This window comes from Amblyomma maculatum, chromosome 1 (assembly GCF_055883805.1).
Source record: "Amblyomma maculatum isolate TAMU_Amacu chromosome 1, ASM5588380v1, whole genome shotgun sequence".
NCBI classification, from domain to species: domain Eukaryota; kingdom Metazoa; phylum Arthropoda; class Arachnida; order Ixodida; family Ixodidae; genus Amblyomma; species Amblyomma maculatum.
Window position 1 is genome coordinate 346,537,068 of NC_139344.1, and position 15,291 is coordinate 346,552,358.

General features: G+C 41.3%; 1 long non-coding RNA gene across 1 annotated transcript; it reads right to left on the reverse strand.

The window, feature by feature from the left end:
- Nucleotides 1-2,054: 2,054 nt before the first annotated feature.
- On the reverse strand, nucleotides 2,055-11,006 carry LOC146207675 (uncharacterized). Its single transcript, XR_014704080.1, has 3 exons — nucleotides 10,449-11,006; nucleotides 9,658-9,706; nucleotides 2,055-6,672 (listed from the first exon to the last, which is right to left on the reverse strand). It is a non-coding gene; the product is annotated as an uncharacterized LOC146207675 (long non-coding RNA).
- Nucleotides 11,007-15,291: the final 4,285 nt, after the last annotated feature.

A 15,291-nucleotide genomic window follows, 5' to 3' on the forward strand; every position in this document is an offset into this window, starting at 1 on the left:
AATGATTCTGAAAAGAATTCGGCGGGTTCCTTCGTGAAGGGTTCCTTCGGTCACAAGCGCAACACTTATTCGGTCAACCAACTGCAGTTGGTCACCCAGGTCATGTCTAGGTCTTTCTTTGACAGTGTGGCTGCCACTGCTCCGATGTGGAATTCTGTATGTGTGCGAGTGCTGTCCCTTTCTGACAGCTCCATACTGTATGATGTAGTGTTGGTCTCCCTCGCACCAAAGACATGACATCAGCGACGTCACAGGAAGGATGAAATCTTACTGGTGATCTGAAAGTTCGCTCAAGAAGGCACTGAAAACTCCCACGACAATAAAAAGGCACACATTTCGTGTAAATTAGTACTCTCATCAAATCTTTTAGTTACAAATCTTCGCATCCTGGTACTAAAACAATTAGAGCGTCTATTAAGATATCTCTTAAGATTTGAACGGCGAAAACCTAGTAGTAGTTAGTAATTAGTAGTCCTTTTAGTCATTACAACTCATTACTAAGCATTTTAGTCACTTCAACTGCAGTCTTTGTAAGTTTCCGTTAGACATAATAAACATTACAAGTCATTAGTTGTCATTTGTAGGTCGTTTTAGTCATTACCCCTCATTACTAAGCATTTCAGTCACTTTAAACAATTTTAGCTGTTACAAGTCGTCGTTACTCGTATAGGTCATTACAAATTATTGGAATCATTAATAATCATTATAACCTCTATCAATCCCTATTATGACCTCCATTAAACACTAGCTGTAACTATTAATTTTTCCTTCTTCAATCTGCCTTCATACGGCGGACATTTACTGATGACGCATCCAGTGGTCACTCTGTGCCGACACACCTTGAGCCTAGAAAGGCGTTCGCCATAAAATGGCAACGGTTTACTCCGTTGAAGCCTAGTTATCCTAGCATAAACCCTCTGAAGCAGTGCTGCAAATCAGCCTGACACCTGCGCTAAGATGTTGACGCACTCAGACCGGCACGTACCTAACCAATGGAGAGACTGAGTTTCGTGTGTGAGGCGGAGGAAATAGCAGGCACTATTGATCCCTTAACTTAGTTCCCCACCCCTAATCCCGTGCGGCCTGGAACAAGCCACTAAATAAACGTGTTTGAATTGGATTGACTGAGCAACGAAGCGCAGGGGTCAATGCACGTTAAAGAACCTCAGCAGGTCGAAACTTCCGGAGCTCTCTAGTACGGCAACTCTCGGCTCAAGGTAAAACGCGCGTGGAATTGACCTTGAGAGTTGCAGTTCCAAGGGTAGAACTCGGGCTCGAAATCACTGTATTTGTCGCTATGCTGCCTCTGCTCTGTCTATGCATTCTTTATTCGGCGCCCAAAGCATGTCGGTGCGGCTTTTCTCTGCACTCTTAAAAAAAAGGTAGTTGTGGTTACTAACTTTTAGGGTAGTAACTGCTTGTCACATATGTTACTAACTAGTTAGTAAGTGCAGGTTAGTACCTGCTAGGTAGTAGCATACACTACCTCTAGAAGGTAGTAATCAGAACTACCTCCAGCAAATTTTACTACTTCTAGATGTAGTACCAGCAACTACATTTAGTAAACTTTACTATCTATGGAAGGTAGTAATCAGAACTACCTCCAGCAAATTTTACTACTTCTAGATGTAGTACCAGCAACTACATTTAGTAAACTTTACTACCTATAGAAGGTAGTAAGAACAACTACCTTTACTAGTATTCACTACCACTGCAGGTAGTAAGAGTATCTACCTTCAGCAAAACCTACTACCTATAGGAGGTAGTAAGAGGAACTACCTTTAGCAAAATACACTACCTCTGAGGTAGTAATAGCAGCTACCTAAATCAACATATACTAACTCTGTAAATAGTAACAGCCACTACTTTTAGCAATATGCACCACCTACAGAAGGCTGTAACAGTAATAAACTGTAGTAAAAATACTACACATTTAACAAACTCCTCTGCTTTGTTGCAATAACCACTAACCTGAACACTGGATTACATAAGATGGAAGCACTCAAGCAGTGGTCATACATGGCTTCCAAAAAAACACAAATTGAACACAAGTGTGGCTAAGAAGATGCGACTTTATTTCTCATTATTCAGTTCAAGCATTCAACTTTCTAAACAAAAAAACAGTTGCCCGCATCACAAGTGGTGAAAAGGAGATTGCCTGAAGATGAGAAAAATACTCAAAAAGAAAGCAGGTACTTTTGTTCTGTTTTGGTTATAACTTATCACACATTCATATGAGACAGTGTATTTACACCAGAGTTGAGTGTGTTGAACTTGAAACCTTTATAGGAGGTTAAGGTATTGAAGGCTTGTAGAGCCTGGTGTGTCTTTGAGCACCTTTAGCAATAATGATGACAACTGATAGAAGGAATAACATACAAGAACTATCAGGATATGTATATGGAAGTTGCTTTACAACAATAATTTAACCAGACATGTACAATAAAAATCACAACTAAAAGAGGGTTTTTTGGCTGAGAAGAATGGAAGTACCAGCTCATACACTGCCTAGCCTTCTGCCTTGGGTGCTTCTAGCAATACCTCAGGTATGAGGAAATTTTGCGCTCATTATTTGGCCATTAATATCCCGCATATGTATTGAATACTTGTCGGCGCCATAGTTAAAACTGGTCAACTGTCCGCTCTATGGCAACTAAATGAAACAGATGTTAGATCTTCCTGAAGCACTATAAAAGGATATTAGCAATAGCTATCATAAGAGACTGTCAGAGTCACAAAAGAATATGTCAAAATTGCTGCAAAGAGAATGTGTTGCTTATATCAAACTGACCTACTAATACACAATAAATTGAAACAGCACATCAGCAATTCCTACTCAGACTCAAAACTGGTTTAGTTTGGTCTGTGGGGCTTAATGTTCCAAAGCGACTCAGGCTATGAGACACCATAGTGAAGGACTGCAAAAATTTCGACCACCTGGGGTTCTTTATTGTGCACTAAACATTGCACAGCCCACGGGCACCTTGCTTTTCGCCTCCAAGAAAAGCGGCCGCCTAGACTAGAATTCGATCCTGCATTCTTGAATCTTGCGCATAGTCGAGCGTCGCAATCACTGCGCCACCCCAGAGACTCAAAACTGCCTCCCAAAAATGCCCATTTGAAACATTCCTGACATCCTAAAATTATGCAACAGACAGCCAGCTTGTCACAATGCATATTACTAATTATTAAAAGGATGCCTGTTAGGTGTAAATTGCTGGATAGACCTGCTAAATAAGACCAAGCTCATTAAGAATAACTGAAGGCTTTTAGAGTAGTGTTACATAACCTGCAGTATTTTATTTGTTCTGCTGACTTTATTGATTACAATCATTAGGAAAGACCAATTTCCTCTTCCAATTTTGGTTCAAAGAAAGAAGTGCCAATAATTGCTTTCAAATAGCAGACTGAAATATTTGCACCAAGCTACTGTTTATATAAACTAGTTTTCCCACTGGCCTTCAATGATAAGTCGCACAATAAAAAGTGTGCCACATGCAGCTGTACCCCTTCAGCAGCCCAAGATGCATTCTGGAGAACAAAATCGCTTTTCGCTGGAGTGCTTTGTTGCTGAAACCACGCTCCGTTAATACACTCTTTGTTGCTGAAACCAGCAATTAAAAAATTAGCTAATGAGTTTTATTAATTAATAAACTTCAGAAAACAAAGAAATACTCCAGACTAAGCTATACAACCCATGAGCTCTCATGTGATTTCAGTGGACTAGGCCACTCATTGTAAATCAGAGCATAGTGCGGGAACAAAAACGGGGACGACGACAAGACAGGACAAGCACTAACTTTCAAATGAGCGTTTATTGCAGAAATGATCACATATATACACTTCACGATCAGCAGTGAATGAGAAAACACACAATTACTGTTAGACATCCACATGCTACGCCAAGAATTCAAGCTCCTTGCTTGGCAGTGCATTGCAGTGTTGACACATTTATCCCCTGTCCGAGCTAGTGCTTCCATTATCTCCCTTGTCAGCTCGTTACGATGTCGATACACGATGATTGTCTTTTAGAACAGGGAATGGCGAGTTAGTTCCGCATCACATCTTCTGCAGTGCGCAGCGAGATGGCCGTCTGTAGCAATGCTGTCAACTTTTTTATAGTGCTCCAGAAGACATACGTTTAACATCAGCCAGTCTTGCCGACGTAGTGCTTTCCAGATGAAAGTGGAATTTTATAAACAACCCCCCTCCTGCAGGGCACGTAAAGGTCTCTGTGTTTAATCGGACACTTAGGCTTCAGCGTTCGCATAGGACAGGTTTTTCTGCACAAACTCAAAAGCTTTTTTGGTGCAGTAAACAGGACGTTTACGCCAGAACATTGGCCCACCTTCCTTAAGTTATGAGAAACCTTATGCAGGTAGGGAATGACAACTACTCTTTCTTTATTCCTTCTTTCCTCCTCCTTTTCCTTCTCATCCGCTCGCTGTTCGTCACTCATGCGTGGCGCAAATTTCTTTCTGCGATGCAGTTTTTCAGCAACGGAAACAATGACGTGTTTAGGGTAGCTCGCCGCCTGCAAACGCGCCACCTGCATACCGACACTTTCATCCATGGCATGATCACATGACTTACAGAGAGCTTTCTTTTTTGTCTAACGCTCTCTGCAAGTGATGTGATCAAGCCATGGGTGAAAGTGTCAGTTTGCAGGTGGCGAGCTACCCTAAACATGTTATGGTTTCTGTTGCTAAAAGCCTGCTTCGCAGAAATTTGCAGCACGCATGAGTGACGAACAGCGAGCGGATGAGAAGAAAAGGAGGAAAGATGGAATAAAGAAAAAGTAGTTGTCATTCCCTACCTGCATAAGGTTTCTCATAACTTAAGGAATGTGGGGCAATGTTCTGGCGTAAATGTCCTGTTTACTGCACCAAAAACGCTTTTGAGTTTGTGCAGAAAAACCTGTCCTATGCAAACGCTGCAGGCTGGGTGTCCGATTAAACACAGATACCCTTACGTGTCCTGCAGGAGGGGGGTTGTTTATAAAATTCCACTTTCATGTGGAAGGCACTACGTTGGTAAGACTGGCTGATGTTTAAACGTGCGTCTTCTGGAGCCCAATAAAAAGTTGGCAGCATTGCTACAGACTGCCATCTCGCTGCGCACTGCAGAAGATGTGATGCGGAACCACCTTGTCATCCCGTTCGAAAAGACAATCATCATGTATCGAGATCGTAACGAGCCGACAAGGGAGATAACAGAAGCACTGGAGGTAGCTCATACAGGGGATAAATATGTCAGCAAGACGACTGTTGCACTGCCATAAGAAGAGCCTGAATTCTTGGCTTAGCATGTGGCTGTATGATAGTAATGGTTTGTTTTCTCATTCATTGCCGATCCCGAAGCGTATATATATGTGATCATTTCTGCAATAAACCCTAAGTTGAAAGCTAGTGCTTGTTCTGTCTTGTCGTCTTCTCCGTTTCTGTTCCCGTGCTATGCTCTTTGATTTACAATGTCTAACCAACACGCCCAGTCTTATTCACTTCTAGGACACTGCCTTTTAAAAGCTTGATACCTTGCGACACCTTGGTGTATATTATATTGACTGGTGTGAACTGAACAGTGTTGATTAGAAAACAGTTTTTTCTATAACTCGAGTGGGATAAATAAAAGGCCTTTTATAAGAATTGTATGCCTTCTTCCAGATTGTTTTCATGTATGTAATGGTCAGTGTAGAGGAAAAAAGTGCAGGCATACAGTCGACTATACATTTGTCATTTGCTAATCCTACACAGCTGACCACAAGCATCAATCAACTGTTATTGAATTTTTTGCTCGATTGCAGTGTCAACAAATAGCTAACATCATATCTGTGCCCAGATATTGCCGAGTTGGGTGCCCTCCTAAAATTTAGGATGTGAAGCTTACTTCCAGAAATCTAACAGACCATCAAAATCTGGCTAGCATTAGTGCAGACCTGAAAGGCTGTTGTGGAGACCGGCTGAATAAAGCTAAATGTCACAAGGAAAAGCACAACACTGCTAGAAGAAAAATAAATTAAATGTTGTGGAAACCAAAATGTTAAATGCGCAGTCGGATCTATAATGATACAGATCACAACTCAGTAATAAAACCATTTGTTACATTTCACCTAATGACTCTTAGGAGATACCTTGCACATACTTCAGCACGTCACTGAAGCATTCATGTATGGAGCCAAGTAACTACCACATCTTCCCTACAAAACTCATGGGATAATTTCAAATACAAGAGGCATGGTCTGCAGTATTTTCAAAGTACCTGTACATTTCAAACTCACGCAGTTAATAGTTGGTGAGATAAACATGCTGTGACATTTACAACCAACACAAAAACATAATTTTCAGATACATCACATATGAAACGAGGTTTTGTTTTTGCTAACCACCACAATATAAATAGATTTGCTTCAGAATGATTTTTTTTTCACTGCCTACTCCATTATTAAAAGAAATAATGCAGACAGACCAAGGCAGCTGTCCATTCATACTAGCATCGTTAGCAGTGTTTAGGGTATGACCTTAATAGTGCATCCCTGAACGTATGATGGCTTGCAGAAGGGCACTGCAGTGTGCTTGCTGGTAGATGATTTAGTGCGTCCCTCATTTGTGCTGTGGTGTGCAGGTGAGCAGCAGGTAGGTTCCAGGCATTGGCCAGTCTGAAGTGCTCAGGTAACTGCATATATAAAGAGGGGAAAAAATCAACAAGTGAGACCAAGCACACAATTCCTTTCCCAGTAATGAAAACAGACAGTTATAAATTCAGTACCTACGATCAATCAAGAGGATTCTGGGCAAGCAACTTTAACAAGACTGCTCACATCATGATAAAAAAAATGCTATACTTTAGCCTCAATACAATGTACTGTGTTTGCCAAAAGTAACCAGCCGGCATGGTTTACTTCTCGCTCGTATAGGAGAGACTTTACAGTTTCCCTAAAGATGAAAATGTCATGAAAGGCAGTTAAGGCTTTTCCTTGCCTTCAAAGGTTTAGAATGGGAGGTGGCATAAGCACTTCACAATATGGATGATAGGCAAACTTCGAAGCCTGGTTCCTAGAAAACATTTCTAACATCCCACAAGTCTCAAATGAGGCTATATTTAATATTTCTTTTACTCCATGAATGTGAGGCACACCTACCTTAAGATTAGAAAATGGATAAGACAATTGGTGCTCTAAATATGTATGAATGTTTCTGTTATGCATAAAATTAAAGCACATGAAACATTTTCCCAATTATCGCATGTTTGAACAGAGAAGGTTGCTTCAAAACTAAAAGAAATATTACCCCATCGCCCCGTAAATTCCTCCATAAATTGTATTAAGTTTCAGGAACTAGTCTCCTGGAGGAGATGAATAAAGAGTCTAAGTGAACGCATTGCTTTATTCTGCTTCGAACAATGTTATTAAAAATGAAACATACGGCTTATCAAGCATCGTCACAACTCTTTGAATAAAGGTGCAAAATTAGCAAACAATGCCCATTTCTAAAATTTTAGGTTTATGTTAAGGCTGAGACCTGCACTGTGAAGAGGCAGGATATGTGATTACATTATTATAAACAATTGCTGGTTTGTTACATAAGCCGGATGTAGCGGTATAGCCATTTTTGGGTGCAGAGCGTGAAGTGACGCCCATAGGAATGCACGTAAACTATTGGTTTGAAATTTCCAAGTCTCAGACTGCAACTATGGCACATATATGGCAATTTTCTTCATTTATCATAACTAGGTGCATTCTGGACCAAAAAAAAAAAAAGGTTGTGTAAGATGTCATTTCAAAGCCAGTATTTTTAAATAACTCCAACAGGAACTTGTTTGTCCCATTTATTTCACACATCTACATTTTGTTCAAATTTCTTAAACAAGGCAACCTGATTTCCTTATCTTGTAGTACTTCTAATGGGCAAAACTGAACAGGAAATTAAGAAATAGTGTGGAAATGCCTCCTCTACGAAGAAATAAATAAATTTAACTAATGGGAGCAAAAAGATCCCCAACATGTATTTCATGAGAAATGCCTTTTACAAAAGGCAAGTAAATCAAGTATGCCCACAGGGGAAAGACAAAGCAACAATCTGGGTATGCGAAAGTCATCATTGATGCACTGTGAAAAAAATATATATATGTATATATATATACATATATATACACTGAAAACTGTCCTTTACAACTGGATATCTAAGGGTGGTGCCACGAGCGGCTATCCACACCCATGGATAGTGGCACCGCCACAGCCTGCGTTTGTCACAGATCAGCCTTGGCTTACAATAGCATAATCATGTATGCTTTCTCTTTATGTTAAAGGTAGCAGGGTTAGCGTATAGGTAATATTCTGAAGAGCGGGGAGTCTTGTATGTTGATTTTGTGCCTTCACTTTACGCCCTTCTCCCAATGCTCGGAAAAAAGAAAAAAAAATGTTTAAGCTTTGATAACCTTACTGGAAACAATACAATGCAACATGTTTTCTCACATTCTTTCTCATCTTTTAGAAACTTGATCGTTAATTTTAAGAAAAGTTAGGACTGAGGTTCTTTCCTTTAATTCCTGAATAAGACTACTATGTTGAAATGCACCGAATTTAGGACAGTGTTTAATGTGCTGCATTCTGTATATGCAAAAAAAAAAAGATATTTGCAAACATTTCGCTATCAAGTGGTTATGCATTCTGCACAGGTGCACCTTACAGTCACAGTTAAAAAAAAATTAAAATGGCCTTGTTTCACATTTGTGGACATCTGAATTTTTTTTTCTAAGTGGTGACTTTCTCACAGTATCAGAAATATGCCTGACATTCTACACTCTCTCCCTTTTGCTCCAAGCACATAAAATATATTGATTGATCAGTTCCTGCATACCTCAATCCAAATTGATTTTAAAGTTGCAAAAAAAGTGCATGCACCGAAAAGCTGCTTATCCCAAGATGTCAGTCACACTTCTCCTTCTGAAATACTAGCAATAGCACAAAACTAATTTCCCTGCTGGTGTATTCAGTTATGTGTGTACAATATTATGGCAACCAAAAAACTGCGCCAATAAAGGCCTCTAAGATCAAACTAGCTGCAAGCGCAGCGAACATGAAAGACATTAAGGAAGGGAAATGACTTTTTCATTTCTGGTTTGAAATTGTTTACTACTGCAGCATTTTAAAGCTTCCATCAAAAGCCACGACACAAAGTATCAACGAATGCAACTGCCCATTACTGCTAACTGCCCACCTGTGATGTGAACAATTCATAAAAAATACAAAAGTCTTTAGTAAAGAAAGCAACCACTCTTGTAATGCACATTTGACTATGTGTGGTCACTCGTATAATTCTTTCGAATCACCATCTACTGCTGAACACCTAACGGCTGAGTAGTACACGAGTTTGTACCTTGGCGTCAGCCGACCATGTTTTACAGAGAGGAATATTTTTTTGTACTTTCACACAAGCACCAAAACTAAATGCAGCGACCAATGTGAAACATGCGCAACACCGCAATAACCTGCTTTTTGCGCGCTGTTTCTACTCATCGCATTAATGCACCCACCTGTTAGAAAAAAACGCGAGTTTAAAACAGACTAAGAAAATACTCATCTAAATGTTGAGAACCACAATGGTTATACTAAGAGATGAATAAATGGCAAAATAAAAGCTTATTCGTTCACTGACTTACCTCGAAAAGGATCACACAGGTCACAGCTCGTTTGGGGTACTGATCACATCTGTTAGAAAAACAAAGGGGAGGGATATGGAAAAGGAAACACTCAACGTACATTACAAGTTAAAAAAAAAAAAAAAAAAAAAAAAAAAAAAACGAATAAAGAATAAGAGATAATTTGATTAAATTTTCATACTTTCTCTCGCACTTTCGCACATTTTCTTCGTAGAGCGTCAGCTCCAGTTGACGCCGCACTGCGCACTACTTCGCCTTTCTACCAGCGCCCGCTCCCATTGACGACGCACTGCTGCTCTGAGTACCGTGATCGCGCACTCTCACACCAAAACATGGACGCTTTATTCGCTGCGCACTAGGCCCATTCAAAAAGGAAAAAAAAAAAAAAAAAAAGCACCACACCCGAAATAAGGCAAACACGGACGGCCCGGCGCCGCCACGTCGAAGGCACGCTGCAGGTGGGGGGTTGTCGGTTTACATGTTCCCAGGCGCACTCACGGGACGGGACGCTCACGTGTGGTTCAAGGTTCACACCGCCGCAGCCAAGGCGGGAATTCCCGGCGCAATAATTCACCGCTAACACATCCAATACACACCCGCCAAGATTATATCACGAGATATACGCCATAACATAACTTTTCGCGGTAGGGTAGAACTTGCACATGAAAAGCGACAGCTTCCGAAGAGTTGTATTACGAAGAGATTTTGAGACCACACTCAACAATATTAAGAGCGCGTACCTCATTCAATAGCAACATTAAACAAACAATAATTTCAAGCAGCGTACTCACATTTTCAAGCAATCACGCCAGTCCATTTCCTTCTTCGTGTTGAAGCCGGCGTTGCCACGGTACGGTGCAAGCGGTGTATGACAGTGAATCTATTTACCACTACTTCACGTAATTCAGAACACCTATCGAAGTGCACATGTCACACATCAATTCTGCAGCCCATTCAAAGAACCACAGCACAAAAAAAGCAGCACAACGCAAGGAAACAGCGTCCACAACCGCACCGCACGATAACAAAGGCAGGACGATGACATCGCACCTCTCCGCCACTGATGACTTTGGATTGGTTCGGATTGACCTATCAATGGCTTTTGTGGATTTTTTAACTGTCGCCTCCTATACGAAGTTTCGGTTTCGGAAGCCAGTTTAGGCGATCTTTCTTTCTTTCTTTCTTTCTTTCTTTCTTTCTTTCTTTCTTTCTTTCTTTCTTTCTTTCTTTCTTTCTTTCTTTCTTTCTTTCTTTCTTTCTTTCTTTCTTTCTTTTTATGAAAAGGCAGCGCACAGTTTGAGCCCAGGGCTCATTTATGTAACCCCCTCCCCTCTATAATGCCTTGGCTATTGAAAGTATGGCAAATAAATAAACATAAAAACAAAATTGAGTAGCAATGTAATCAGGAGTATTGAATACTTCAATATTCCTATCGTATATAGTAATATAGTATCAGATATCTTCTGATCATGGTAGAAAACAGGTAAGGTACATTTACTACCCCTGCTTCCAGAGAGGTAGTAAAAAGGTATTTCAGTCAAAAAACGTAGTAACAGCAGGAGTTACTACCATGTTACTACCTAAGAAGGTCGTACAAATGTAGTAACGGTTAAAAAAGGTAGTAACGGCAGCCGTTACTACCTTTTTACTAACTTTTTTTCTAAGAGTGTGGGTTGTAGCGTTCTTGCTCAGTTCACAGGAGTTCTGGTCACGTTTTACAGAATAGTGAGAATTGCTTGAGAACAGCGAAATGTTTGATCTTCAAACTCAGGAGTATGCTGAAAATGCAAGGCAATGTGTTGTGATACACTTGAAGAGAGATTTCTCTCATGACAACCAAGATTTTTGCTTTTACTACATTTTCTGAAAACTTTCAATGGCCCTTCATTAATTTAAGCAACATAATGAACATTACTACGAGTCTTCGGCCCGCTCTGCACGGTTTCAACCTCTTACCGTTACACCCACCATTTTCCGTTTCATATCCCCGTCTGTTGTCCATAACTTAAACGCGACCCTTTCCGTTAGCCTCTCGGTTTTATCCCCAGAGCTGAGCTCCGGTAAGATGCAACTGCTAAATATTTTCCTCTTCAGCACCAACGCCAAGGTGGGCAAAAAGCACGCTGAAGACAAAGCAGTGGGCGACTACGGCATTGGCTCTAGAATAGCAGGGGGAGTTATTAGTTAAGTTTGCAGAACGCAATAACTTACGGATCATGAATATCTTTTTCAGCAAACAAAAAAATCGGAACTTTACATAGAACAGCGCTAACGAGGAGAATAAAGATGAAATTGACTTTATAATGGCTTTTAATCCTAGCATTGTGCATAATGTAGAGGCAATCAAAAAGATGCAGGGACCATAGGATGGTAAGGCCTCCAATTAGTCTAGATTTGAAGAGGGAACAGAGCATATTACTAAGGAAAAAAGGACATCAACGAAATAGAGGTGAGAGGGAAGGAACAAGAATGCAAGGTCTCTCTAACGAATAGAAATTCAACTATGGTATTTGCCTTTTACTGCCTGTTTCCAAGTGCCTAATAAGTGTATAAATTGGCTGGAGCATAATTTCCTCCCAAGATTTCTTACAGCAGAAGCGACCGCCCCCTTTGTCATCCTGAACCATGCGAACTGTTTATTATCTATGCTGGGTGACAGCCTTAAATAAGCTGTCGTTAAGTTTCGCGCCTTATTTGTGAATCCAAATAAACCCTTTTTCGACGGACCGTGTGCAGAAATGTCTATATGAGAAATCGTTTGCATTTCTGCCCAACTTTATTACTTCCATTACTCTTCGTTCGGCACTTGAAATGTAGTTTCAACCGCCTGCTTACCCGCGTTTATAAGTGCCTAAAATGCTACATATGACCTTTGCTATATGAAATTCAAGCACAGGCGCCAGAAAAGCTGGTGGCTCCGGACACGTTTCAAGCGATGCTTTGGCGCGACTGTTTTAGATTCACGAGTGTTTCTGAGTCTGTCTGGCTACGGCCGAAAAGAGGGGTGCCACAGGCTGACAGAAGGCATCGTCACTGATCCCGTACGCTATCCCGTACAAAAACCTATTGCTAACTGCGGCAAGCCACTACTTGTAGGAATCATCAGGAAGAACATACAGACAGCTCTCGAACTCCCCGTCAGCACGTCTTCGGACAGCGTAATGAAACTGGGGCTGCATAATACAATGAAAGAGTACCTCCCCCACCATACAGCCCCAGGGTTTGCCGTAGAGGTGACGTTCTAAAAGCAATCCGTCGATTATAACGTAACTTTGGAGCGAAACTTTCCCTACTCCAAATAGTTCGAGCCTTCGGGTATGCATGATTTTAACGTTAAGGGAGGTTTAGAGGTCAAACTTCTGTGTTAAGCCTGATGGTCGCCATATGATTTTGGGGCATAGTCACGTAGGCCAACAAATGGTCGGTGACTACACTCAAGGTCAACGTCGCGTGAGGTGATGTCAGTGTGACGTGGAAATAGAGGGTGCTATAGGGGCGATACGTGCATAAATAGGAGTCCTCGGGTTACAACACTGCACGATATGGAAGAGGACGAACAACCTGCTACAGCAGCGCGTCGGAACGCGAAGAACGCACGTCGGAATGAGGGCCTGAAAAGACGGCGTGCCGAAGAGACCGATGAAGAACGGGCCTTACGTTTGGAGAAATGCACTATGTGTTTAATTCAAGCTTGGCAATGGGCGCAGCCACGAACATGAAGCTTACGATTCTTTCCAGGGTTCATCATCATCAGCCTGACTATACCCACTGCAGGGCAAAGACCTCTCCCATATTTCTCTACTTAACCCGGTTTCCAGGGTTAAACAAAGTTAAACCACCAGCTAATTTTTTATAAGAAAGTAAGCGATTAAAAGCGATATCTTGTGGGAAAAAAATTGACTAATCAAAGCGTTGCGATTAGAAAAGGTACTATGTTAATTATGAAATATGAGGACAATCTAATTGACTTGAAGTAATTAACCGTTTGGACGCATTACGTCCAATTCCCTTTCAAGCTGAATTTCCCATGAGCAGGAACATTCGCGACCAGGCGTGAACATTTATTCCGTCTCTTCACCTACCCTTGAAAACCTGAGCTCGGGCCCGATCTCCAATGACCGATGCAGTGTTTCTAGTTTTCAAGAAATGGAAATACAGCCTGCTTTTCAGGGCGGGGAAGCCTATTCCCCACTGCAATGCGGAACCTCACGGCGCCTTTTCTGTCTGTGAGTTGGAGACGGGCAAACCCTTCGAGAAGCTTTCAGTTCATCGCGGAGCTGAAAGGAAAAGTGGACAGTTAAGCCTCGGTGAGTTCAGCCGAGTATGATGCTTCATTGAATACAAACGACGTAACCTTACGCTACCGCTCGTAAAAAATCCTGCTAGTAGAGCGAATATTCTGGTACTTTCGCGTTTGATTGCGGAAATATATATTTGAAATATATGGAAAAGTGAAGGCGAAGAGGTAACGCAATGTTTTATAAGACGTTTTAGTTTGTCCAGTAAAACACTCGAGCATTCATCTTACATTAAGCATAATGACAATGTTTCACGCTTTTTATGACCGTACTATTTTATCCAGAGCACTTTCTCAAAGTTCGTTAGCTTGTTGGCAGAAAATCTGGAACGAAGAAGCGAACCCCTTACTAGTTTTATTTTTACGAGTTGTAATTCACTAGTTGTCTGTGAGAATAAATATAGTCCAATGAGTGCTAGATAATCAGTAGTGGGTGTTGCCTCTTTTATGGTAGGACTGTCCATCATTTTAACTCATTTAGAAAGTCGTGCCTTCTACTGTTTACAGCCGCCTGACTAAAATGACGTGTCCAGCCGCAACTTTAGTAATGGGTGAACCATTTCTGTGAGTCGGGCAAACCGTATTTGGAAACGTTTTTTTCGCGAATGTACCGGCCTCGTATTGAGCCAAATTTAGAGGCTGAAATTGAAATGAATCCCCTCAGCAATCAAGCACTTAGTTTCAGGTACCTAATTTGCAACGACGTGCATATAATGGTGTTTACTCAATGCCATTTTTGCGCCTTTAGGCCTGCAGGGCTAGCACGTCTTTTTCTTTCTTTTTTTTTTTTTTTTTTTTTGACAGGTGGCCCAGAAGCCGTCATCAAGAAGGCATTACTGAGTATTTGCAACCACAGATTTATGTGGTTCTATGAATCCGAAAATAAAAACGCTCTACAACACACAAGATGGCTAACGTGCGTGACGCTTGAAGTTCCTCTCCTGTCATTCGTGCTTTACCAAGCGTGTCCTGATCGCAATGCGTAACCTTGCTTCTAACTTCTCAGTGCATTAATAAACGCCCGTGAACATGTAAAGTGAGTTTCCCAAAGCAACGTTGGCATAGGCCTTCAGAATTTCGCTTTCGATCATCCCCAGTTCAGCTACGCTCTAGCGTCAGTCATTTTCATTCACCTTTTTTTTTTTTAGTCTGTATCCTCTTGAAATTGATCATGGCAGGCGTAAAGACGGAAGACCTCCCTGCGGTATCAACTCCCGCGACGACAGTTCCACGCGTTCAGCTATTAGTACAGCTGTCGAGGAGAACTGGAAGCATGCAAAGAAAATGATAGCAACAGCTTGATGCCCCATAGCCAAACTCCATACCACGCATACATT